The sequence below is a fragment of the Cicer arietinum genome, chromosome 4 (genome assembly GCF_000331145.2).
Source record: "Cicer arietinum cultivar CDC Frontier isolate Library 1 chromosome 4, Cicar.CDCFrontier_v2.0, whole genome shotgun sequence".
Taxonomy (NCBI): Eukaryota; Viridiplantae; Streptophyta; class Magnoliopsida; order Fabales; family Fabaceae; genus Cicer; species Cicer arietinum.
The window spans coordinates 53,707,630-53,717,928 of record NC_021163.2 but is presented as its reverse complement, the minus strand read 5'-3'; positions in this window follow the sequence as shown (position 1 = coordinate 53,717,928).

Below are 10,299 nucleotides of genomic sequence, written 5' to 3'. Positions count from 1 at the left end.
GTTTGTTGTTTATGTTTATCTTTTTAAAATGTTGACGCATTGATTGAGTGTAAGTTTAAGTGTTGTGTTATGGAAATTGATTCCCCATTGTTGGAAAAAAACATAAAGGAGTAACATGTTCATTTCAACTATTTATTTTTCTAATTTTAATTTACATTCATTTTCCCTTTCTTTCAAAACATTAATTGAATAAATAGAATAGAAAGATGTTCATAGTGGTAGACAAAATGATGAAGTATTAAAAAGATAGAGGTAAACTCTTTCTTTCAATATCAAATTATGCATTTTGAGAAAACTCTTTTTGCAATATTTTTTAACACAATAATTGAAGTAAGAGGTAAAATCAAATACAATGATAAAACCAAAATAGACTAAGCTCTTTATTGTAAACTCCATCTACCCCAATTCCACCTTCACGTTGTCTCTTCATATAAGTCCAATTTAGTTTGCTTGTCGTAAAAGTAAATTACGAAAATTGAACTAAAATATTATTGTGATACAAAATTACTATCTATGCATTCTCGCTCTTCAATTAAGCAAAATGATCACATCAATAAATAATTTTTTGTCTTGAAACAATTGTTTTAATCCACTCCTCCAATCCCTATTTTTATTTTAGCCTTAAAACTATGATTAATGACAAAGTTTAAGGGAGAGAGAAATAAAATTAGATTATAACTCTTTTAAACAAAAACTCAATTACTCACAAATAGATTTAACCTTAACTAAGAAAAACTCGTTAAACACTCAATTATTAAATAAAAAGAAACGCTTATTCTAACCACTCAATCTTCCAACTTTATTTATAAACTCTGAAACGCACTCCATTTAATCTAATTAAACTAAGGTGTGATGTGCATTTCAGTATTTATAATCCACTCCTCGTGAAACATGCATTCCATATAATATATGAAATAAATTACTATATATTTTGAGATACCGAACATCGAATGAATCATTGTCTGGTACCAAATGGAATGTTCATTATTAAATCGTACATCAGTAAAAAAATAAAAAAATAAAACATTATTGAATCGTGGTTGTCCTCTGCCCACCCGTGCCGTCTCCTCTTGTAATTGCACGTTATGTCTTCGTTCCACTATGATTTTTTAATCAGAAAAAGCTAAAATATATTTTTGGCAGTTCAAATATTAAAATCCGATCATTTTGATTTTCATATTTTAAAAATAATATTTTTTACTCTTTAATTTTTGTTCAAGTTTAAAAAGTGTTTTTGTTGTGTTGAATAAATTAGATTATAATTATTTGCTTTTTTTTTTTTTTTTTATCAAGGAAGAATCGGTTTCAACGTTGTTGTTGTATTGAAAGAGGCTTATGTTTAAAGTTTTGAATTTTTGGATTTTGAGTTTGATTTTGAAATTGAAAATTGATGTTGAATTTTGGATCAAGAAGAAGAACACCATGAACAGAAATGCAATACTATTTTTTTTATATTTTAATTTGTTTTTCATTTTAATTTAAGTTTTGTAACTTTAAAATAATATTAATTGTTTTAAATTCAAGTGGATTAAAATAATCTGACATCTTATAATTACAAAGATATGTTTGTCATGTGATAACAACTTTGATTCATTCATGCATTTACAATTTTAATAGAAGACATTTAATTTCGATGTTGATAATCATGTATTAGACTTAGACTAAGTAAATATGTGGAAAAATTATATCAGTAAGTGATTTGGAAGCGTTAGTTTTGATTAAAGTTTGTTGCATAGAGATTTATGATTGATATATTATAGATTACTTCCTTCATCTGTCCTATGATATATGTCTCAATTGACTACTTTAGATAAATTAAGAAAAGATAATAAATAAATAAATAAAGATAACCACATTAAAAATATTTTAAATTGACTATTTTACTTAATTAATATTTCTTTAACCATTGGTAGATTCTTCTTATCGAAAATAAAAAGTAAAAAATATTAACTTATAAGTGAAATGTATAATATTAATTGGAGGACATTAAAGATAATTAATGTTGTTGAGACAAAATCTTAATTTAATATTTTGATGAAAACAAACAAAAAATTAATTAAGAGTGTTAATTATGATTCTAAATGTTATGTTAATTTAACTTGTGTTTTTAGTGTATTAAATTAAAGATAGAATTTAAATAAAGCAAAGAAATCAGCATAAAAAGGCAATAAACTGAACAGAGAATAATGAAGAACATTCTTAACAAAATCATAAAAAAATATAATGTTCTCCAGTTTTAAGAATGATTGTCACAGCTCCAAAATTAATCAATCTCCACTAGTTAAAAAAAGTTTTAGCCTCTGGATTTTACACATATATCATCAACACTTGGCAATGAACAAATTGAGATGATCAGATTCAAAGAAACTACTCGAATCACAAAGAGAGAAGATCACGAATTATCAAGACCAGACATATCTGAACATTTTTTACAACATTCTGATCATTCTGGACAACAGTGTAACACTAGTCTCCTGATTGATAGACATTCTCTAGCTTGTTACAATTGATCTTCAGTAGCAAACATCTTTCTCCAGAATGATACGAACATTCTCCAACTTACTGATCATCATTCTCCAGCTTACTGATCATCATTCTCCAGCTTTGTTACAACATTCTCCAACCTTATTTCATCATTTTTCAACCTGTTTTGCACGATTCAAAAGACATTCTTAATCTGAATCGATTAAGCACATCTCTAAGATGTTTATGTGCATAAACAAAGGATTGTCTCAGTAAAGAATGAAGAAATCCAGACCACTCAAACATAACTCAAAAGTGTTCAAAGACTTGAATATTTTTAATCATATAAATTGGTATTTGGTCAAATCTGACACATGGCAGCAGAGCACTTCCAAAAGCTCTTTTTGACTGTCATTAAACACCTTAAAGCCTATAAAAGGAAGGTCAAGCTCAAGGAAAAATCAGAGCTTCAAGTACTAAGCAATTCATTACTCATTTCAATCATACTTGAATTTCTCTCACTCACATACATTGAATCAATTCTGATTTTTCCCATTCGATTCCTAGAATCATTTTCGTGTATTTTTCTGTCAAAGAATCAGAACTCAAACAAATGTTGAGCCTTCTCAGATTCTAACAAAACAATCTCATCATTATTGTAAAATTCGAACTATAAGAGTTTAATATAGTTTGGGTAGATTGTAAGAAATCCTATCAAGGTTGATAGGTGGCCTGATTGAACTTCTTTCTATTTGGAAAGGTTTTAACTTTGTAACAGATCAAGGTTGATCTGAGCTAGGTGTTGTAAAACCAAGAAGGTTCTTTGTTTTAAATACTTAGTGGAAAATCTCACAGTTGTGAGGATTTGACGTAACCCGAGTTGGGTGAACCAGAATATATCCTTGTGTGATATCTTTTCCCTTATCTATTTACTTTTAGTCTGATTGATTATCAAGTTTGTTAATAATGAAAATAGGAAGAAGAGAGACAACCACTCTAGGGTTTCATAACATCGAATGAACCAAACTTAGTTAATAGGGTTACAATGAGTATATATATAAAAGAATAAAAATGTCTAAAATACCCTTACTACTAATATATAATAACATTATCTAACATCTCCCCTCAAACTCACGATGCATTAACATGGAGCATCGAGAGTTTGTCAACTAAAAAACGAAAACACTTAATGGAATGCATCTTTGTGAACAAATCAGCAATCTGTAAAGAAGAAGAGTACGAATAGTGGTCATCTTGGCTACAAGAGCAAAATTTTCTTCATAATCCATACCATAGTGTTGAGAGAAACCCTTAGCAACAAGACGTGCTTTGTGACGCTCAACTGACCCATCAGACTTAGTTTTGATCTTGTATAACCAACGAGACCTAATAGCACGTTTTCCAGGAGGAAGAGGTACTACTTCCCAAGTATTGGTTTTGTGCAATACAGATAGTTCTTCTGACATAGTCTGCTGCCAAAAAAGATCAAGAACAACCTCTTTATAGGAAGAGGGCTCAGACAAAGTTGACGAGATGGGTAACGAGGACGATCAACAATCGCATGAGGTGGTTGGACAACCGGGGGGACAAGAGGGATGTCACCAAAGAAGAAGCAACAATCAAAGAGAAGAACCAACAAAGAGAGAAGCAACGAAAGAAGAAGCAGAAGCCAAATAGAGGATCATTAGCTATACCAAACAATCACAATAAAGAGAGAAACCAAACCAACAAGAAATCATATCAAATAGGCACAATCAAGAGAAGAACCAAGCCAACAAAAAATCAAACCGAAAAAGGAGCGATCAAAAAAAGGAGCAACAACCATATCAAAATCAACAGATAGGAACAACCAAAGAAGTAGCACTGCGAAACCAAATCAAAATAAACCAAACAAAACTAAATCATATCAAACCAAACCAAACTAAACAAAGAGAGAAGCAACCAAATAGATGAACCACATGAGAGAAGAGCAAACAAATAGAACAATCAATATGGAGAGAAGCAACAAAGTAAATCACTAGAGAGAGGAGCAATCAAACAGAAGAAGCAACATAGAGAGCGACAACAACACAGAAGAAAGCAATCAAAGAGATATGAGATACGAACAATTAAATTACCAACCAAATCAACAAAGAACCACAACAATTGAAATCATGTGAACCTAACCAAAATCAAATCCTTAATACTGATCATAACAAACAAGCAGTTTTTTTTGAAGTTGTTCTGCAATATCAGATATTTGGGAAGCAATCTCAGATGAGTATACAGAACCAGAACTAGAGCCAATAGTAGAAGGAGCAGAAGCAACAACATTGGACGATGGCCCCCTAAAATTCTTCTTATGTGCTCTCCCCAATTTCGGACAATGTGCTTTCCAATGTGCTTGAAGAGAATCATCTTTAGCACCAGCCATAACAAATAATGACAGAAAAATACGACAAACACAATCACTAAGACAAAATAAATTAGGGATAATCTAGTGTTGTGCGAGCCCGATTTCTCCCCCTATAGACGTCGTTTCGCTGATCCGGCCGTTGAAGGCAAAGACCTGAATGTTGCGAACCTGCTGTCCAAATATCAGCCCGATCCAACGGTTAACGAATGCGCAACCGATGTTTTTGTGAGACTAACTTAACAAAATCGGGAATATGGTTACTCTTCTCTTTTCTCTTTTGGTGGTTGTCTTTTCTATCAAAATAATCTCTCTCTTCTTTATAGTAGATCCCAAAATCAACCAAAGCTCTTTGATACCATGTTAATAATGAAAAGAGGAAGAAGAAAGACAACCACTCTAGGGTTTCATAACATAGAATGAACCAAACTTAAGTTAATAGGGTTATAATGAGTATATATATAAAAGAATAGAAATGTCTAAAATACCCTTACTATTAATATATAATAACATTATCTAACAAAGTTAAATACATAAATTGAATTACTGATTTTGACTAACCAAGAACGTTATTCGTTTTCTGGTTAAAACCAAGAACGTTCTCCGTTTTCACAACTAATATCAATCTTGAGTTATTTTCTTAAGTTTTTAACAAGAATTTTTAAAAGGATGAGTTTACAATTCAAACTCCAATTTCTTATAAATTGACATTGTTACTTCAAATGTTATATTAAAAATTGAAAAATAACAATAATTTTTGCAAATGCGATGTTTATTATGGCAATAGAGAGTATACATTAGAGTTAGAGTTTGGTGGATATTAATAGGATTTAGATGTCACTTACAGATTATATATTTGTTTCAAACATGTTTTTGATGGTGGTCAATTAATACATTTTTCGTATTGAATGATGCATTATTTGATATCTCAATGTCACTCTTGATAATTCACACATGCATTAATTGTATTTTGCGAATTTACATAGTCACACAAATTTGGTCTAATTTTGCATGGGGCAATTAATGCAAAGTGATTTGGTAGTGTTCGTTGGAATTAAGTTTTGTTGCATTAATACTTAATAGGATTAATATAGACTTAATTAAGCATGACTACAATAAAGTGGGAGGGAAACCAATTTTGGCTCCCCACATTCAATTTATTGGAGAAAATCCGCATTCATTCTCGTTTTATATTGAGTTTAAAATTTAAGTCTCTATTTTCATCAAATTCATGTTTTATATAAAATAAATTTAAAAATCATATTTATTATAATTAATATCATAAAATAATAATTATTTTATAATAATAAAATTAAAATCATATTTTCTATAGAGAGAATATTATAATTATCAATATTAAAAAAATATTAAATTTATAAGTATATATAAAATTTAAAAATGACAATAATATTACTAGCAGAATGAGTTTGGATGCGTCTCACAACCGCGTTTTAATTTCAGAAAAAGCACGACATCCACACTCAACCAAAGCGGATATTCCCCATCCAAATCAAGACAGGTTCAGATGGATACCTATAGGTGCATATTATGTTTTTATCTCTAGACTTAATTAGAGTCTTGATCTCTCTATTTTTAAAAGTTAAGTTTTTAGATGATTTTATTGTGATTTCATGGATGTTTTTTACATTATTGTACTATATGCCATATTATTTAAATCATGTCATATTGTTATTTAAGAAATTAGAATGAGAGACCAAACTAATAGATTTTAAAATAAGGGGATCGATTTTGTGATTTGATAAAAATACATAGACTAAAACTATAATTAAACTAGTAATATATTATAGAATACTCCATCCGTCCCACAATATATGTCATAGTTGATTAATGTACACACAATAAGAAAATATGATAAATAAAAGAGAGAAAATGATAATTTTACTAAATTAACATTTTTTAACCATCGGTTGATCTTCATTGTCATAAATGTAAAGTGAAAAATAATAACTAGAGAGTAATACATATTATATTCATTAAATGTATAAAAGATATCATGTAATTAATATAGCATTAAAAACTCAAAATGAAATTTATTTTAGGATTTGGATCCAAATATGAGATTTTGTGATTTGAAGATGAAGAAATTAGAGTTGAAGATAAAGATTGTTGAATTTTTATTAAAAAATTTGGAGTTGAAGATGAAGGTTATTGAATTTTTATTATTTAATTAATTAATTAATAATTAATTAGTTTTAAGTTTTTAATTAAATGAGTTGATAAAATGAATTTTAATTTTAAATATTAAATAGGCTAAATTACATCCGTGGTCCCTTAACTTAATTTCAAGTAACGTTTTAGTCCTTTATCTTTTTTTTTTCCCGACTTGGTCCTTTATTTTAATTTTAAGTGACAATTTGATATTTTATGTTTTAAAATTTCAACAATGTTATCCTTTTTTATACAAAAAAGATAAATGACTAAAACGTTAACTGAAATTAAGTTAAGGGACCATAGGTGATATTTAGCCTATTAAATATGACCTAATCAACAACAATTACACGGTCACTATGTGCCACTTCATTCAAAATTAACCATGTCACAATTTTTTTACTAATAAACATTTTTAAGGGATTTTTTTTAAACTTGTTAGAATTTGCAAGGATATAAATAAATAAAAAATAATAAGGACTAAAATTAAAATGAAACATATTTGCAAGTATCAAAAGCATATTTAAACTTATAGTTTATATGCTCAAATTTATAAAAGTATAGGAGTATTAGCTCTGACCAAATCTGACCCATAGTTTATATGCTCAAATTTATAAAAGTATAGGAGTATTAGCTCTGACCAAATCTGACCCAAAGGTAAAGGACCAAAGCAAATTATTTAACTAAAAGGTCTCATATTCTAATATTTTTAAACTTAAAATCTTATCTAAAATTAATATTATCTCAATAAATACTAAGTTGATTGACTTTACTATCAATGGAAAAAGAAATATTATACACAACTAATAAATCGAAGAACACTTGGATGAGATACAATCCCTGAGAATTTTTAGATGATAAGAGTCTCTTCGACCTAAAGGATTTGAGTTCAAATCTAACTCTTAGAATCCAATGTTAAATTTCTTGAAAAAGAGTTTTTTCCGTCTATTGTAACATCCTACTCGAGGGATAATACTTGATTCACGCTGCTGAAAATAATACATAATCAATTAAAATAATAGATAGGGAAGCTCTCACCATAAATTTTCATTAAAAAAAATTATTCTAAAATGTATCTAAAAAAACTCAAATAAAATCTACTAATATTTTGGGTACAAAGGTACAAAATAATTTCTACTAAAATATTATTATAAATTGATCAATTTTGCTACCTACACTCCATTCAATTAAAACTACAACTGTATGATATCAACGATTACCATGGTCGCGAAAGTCAATAATGTCATCTATGAATTTCAACCTGAAATTAATCATTGGAGGAAAACATTCTAGATTGTTGAACTTTACTGAAAAATGATCGAGGTGTAAGTTTTTTTACTCATGATCTATGTTGTTGTACTTTACTGACAGATGTTGTAGTGCTACAAGCATTTGTGACAAGATGGATCACACTTGGTTGATTTTTCTCTTTTTGATACGTTACTTTTTCCTTTTTAGGTGCACCATTTGTTTTAACTTTATCAACAAGTGGACACATCGATGTAGTAGATGGGTAAGCAATCTCACACAATGTACCCTTAACTGAAATTTTTTCAGGTACATCAAGTGCATCAAAAAATTTCACTATGACATTTATTTCATGTTTCACAGATAACTCTGAAGGTTTACGCGATCCATCGTCAACAAAATTTAATTTACTTCACCAAATATGAATAACATCTAATGGAATGGGATGTGGTATCATACAATACCTGACTATTTCACGTGCACAAGATATACCGTGTGTTGTCCTAATAGTACAATGACATTCAAACTAATCAATACTCACATACTTCACGCGATCACATTCAACAACAATGTGATCAATTATATTTTTAGAAACAACACAACACAAATGGACGTACAATATGTTACTGTGTCGATACACCTTTTAAATGATACTCTTTTCAAACGATGTCATTATCTCAGTGTATTGTAATACAATCATACTAGAAACAGTTTCCCAAACACTATATATATCACATACTATCTTGTAATATCATTTTCAAACTATAATGTGCAGAATTGACCCTTTGTGTTGTCGTGTTGCCATAGTGGATAACCTTATTTGTCAACGTCTCAACAAATCATTCCTTGCGAGGATTTAACCATTGCCCGTGTACATAATCATAAAAAACTAAACAATCACTACAAATTCCTTCAAACATAACCAACTTCATGTAATATTGAGCCTCATCAGCACTGTAAATGACACCCTCTCATGCCTCCATTACATGCACCTGCTTTTTTTCTTTTGAAGCACAATCATCTTACACTTGGCTTTGATATTCTTTCATACATGAAAGAAACATAATAAATTAACCGCTTTTCAAAAAAAATATTGAATTGCGTTGATCAAAGATATGTCTATATCAATAACAATGACTTGAACTTCACCAAAAGTAATCTATTCTTTCAAATAGTCTCCACGTGAAGTTATCAGCATGCTTAGACTTTAGATATGTAAATCTCACACAAAATGTCATTTTAGTAGAAGTAACACTAATAATCTCAAGTAGTGACATTCAATACACGCATGTCTTGTATGTGTTATCCATAATCAATATTATGTGAAAATTATTTACAAGAGTGATAACATGTGGATGGACCCAAAATATGTTCCTCAATACATCTAAGTCATTTATCTTTCTATATCGACACACCTATTTATTGTGTTCCATCAATGTAATTAGATTTTGCATTTCAGTTATTTACCTCTAAATGATGAACGATATGCTTGATGTGCATTGTAATCTTGTTTCATTATCGTTAAACTTTCAACATTATGATCCTTTAATCTCATCAATATGTTTCTTGGTTTGACCATGTTTTTCGTCCTATCACCAAATACATATTTCTCTTTGTTGAAAATATATTTATATTTATTACATATCATGTAAATAGGGATAATATCTCCCATATTTATTTTTGTATTTATTGCCTTGAGCCTATATAAAACAGACTCCGTTGTGTAGTTCAGACACACGGTTTCACCATATGTCTCTCTCATTTTCTCTTATTCAACATGGTATCTAGAGCCTATTAAGAGAGACAACCCTATACCGTGATTACCCCGGGACCCACTGTCCTTCGGTGAGATTTTTTTCGGTAAACCGTGTCTCAATTCCGGTTTACCCTTCTTTGTCGCTTTTTCGTTCATTTTTTTCTCCACTGTTCATCGCGCGACACTGTTCATCGTGCCGTACTGTTCATCGAAAAAAAAAAAAAAAAATATTCCGCCCCTGTTTCGCTGCTGGTTTTTAGGGAACTACTTA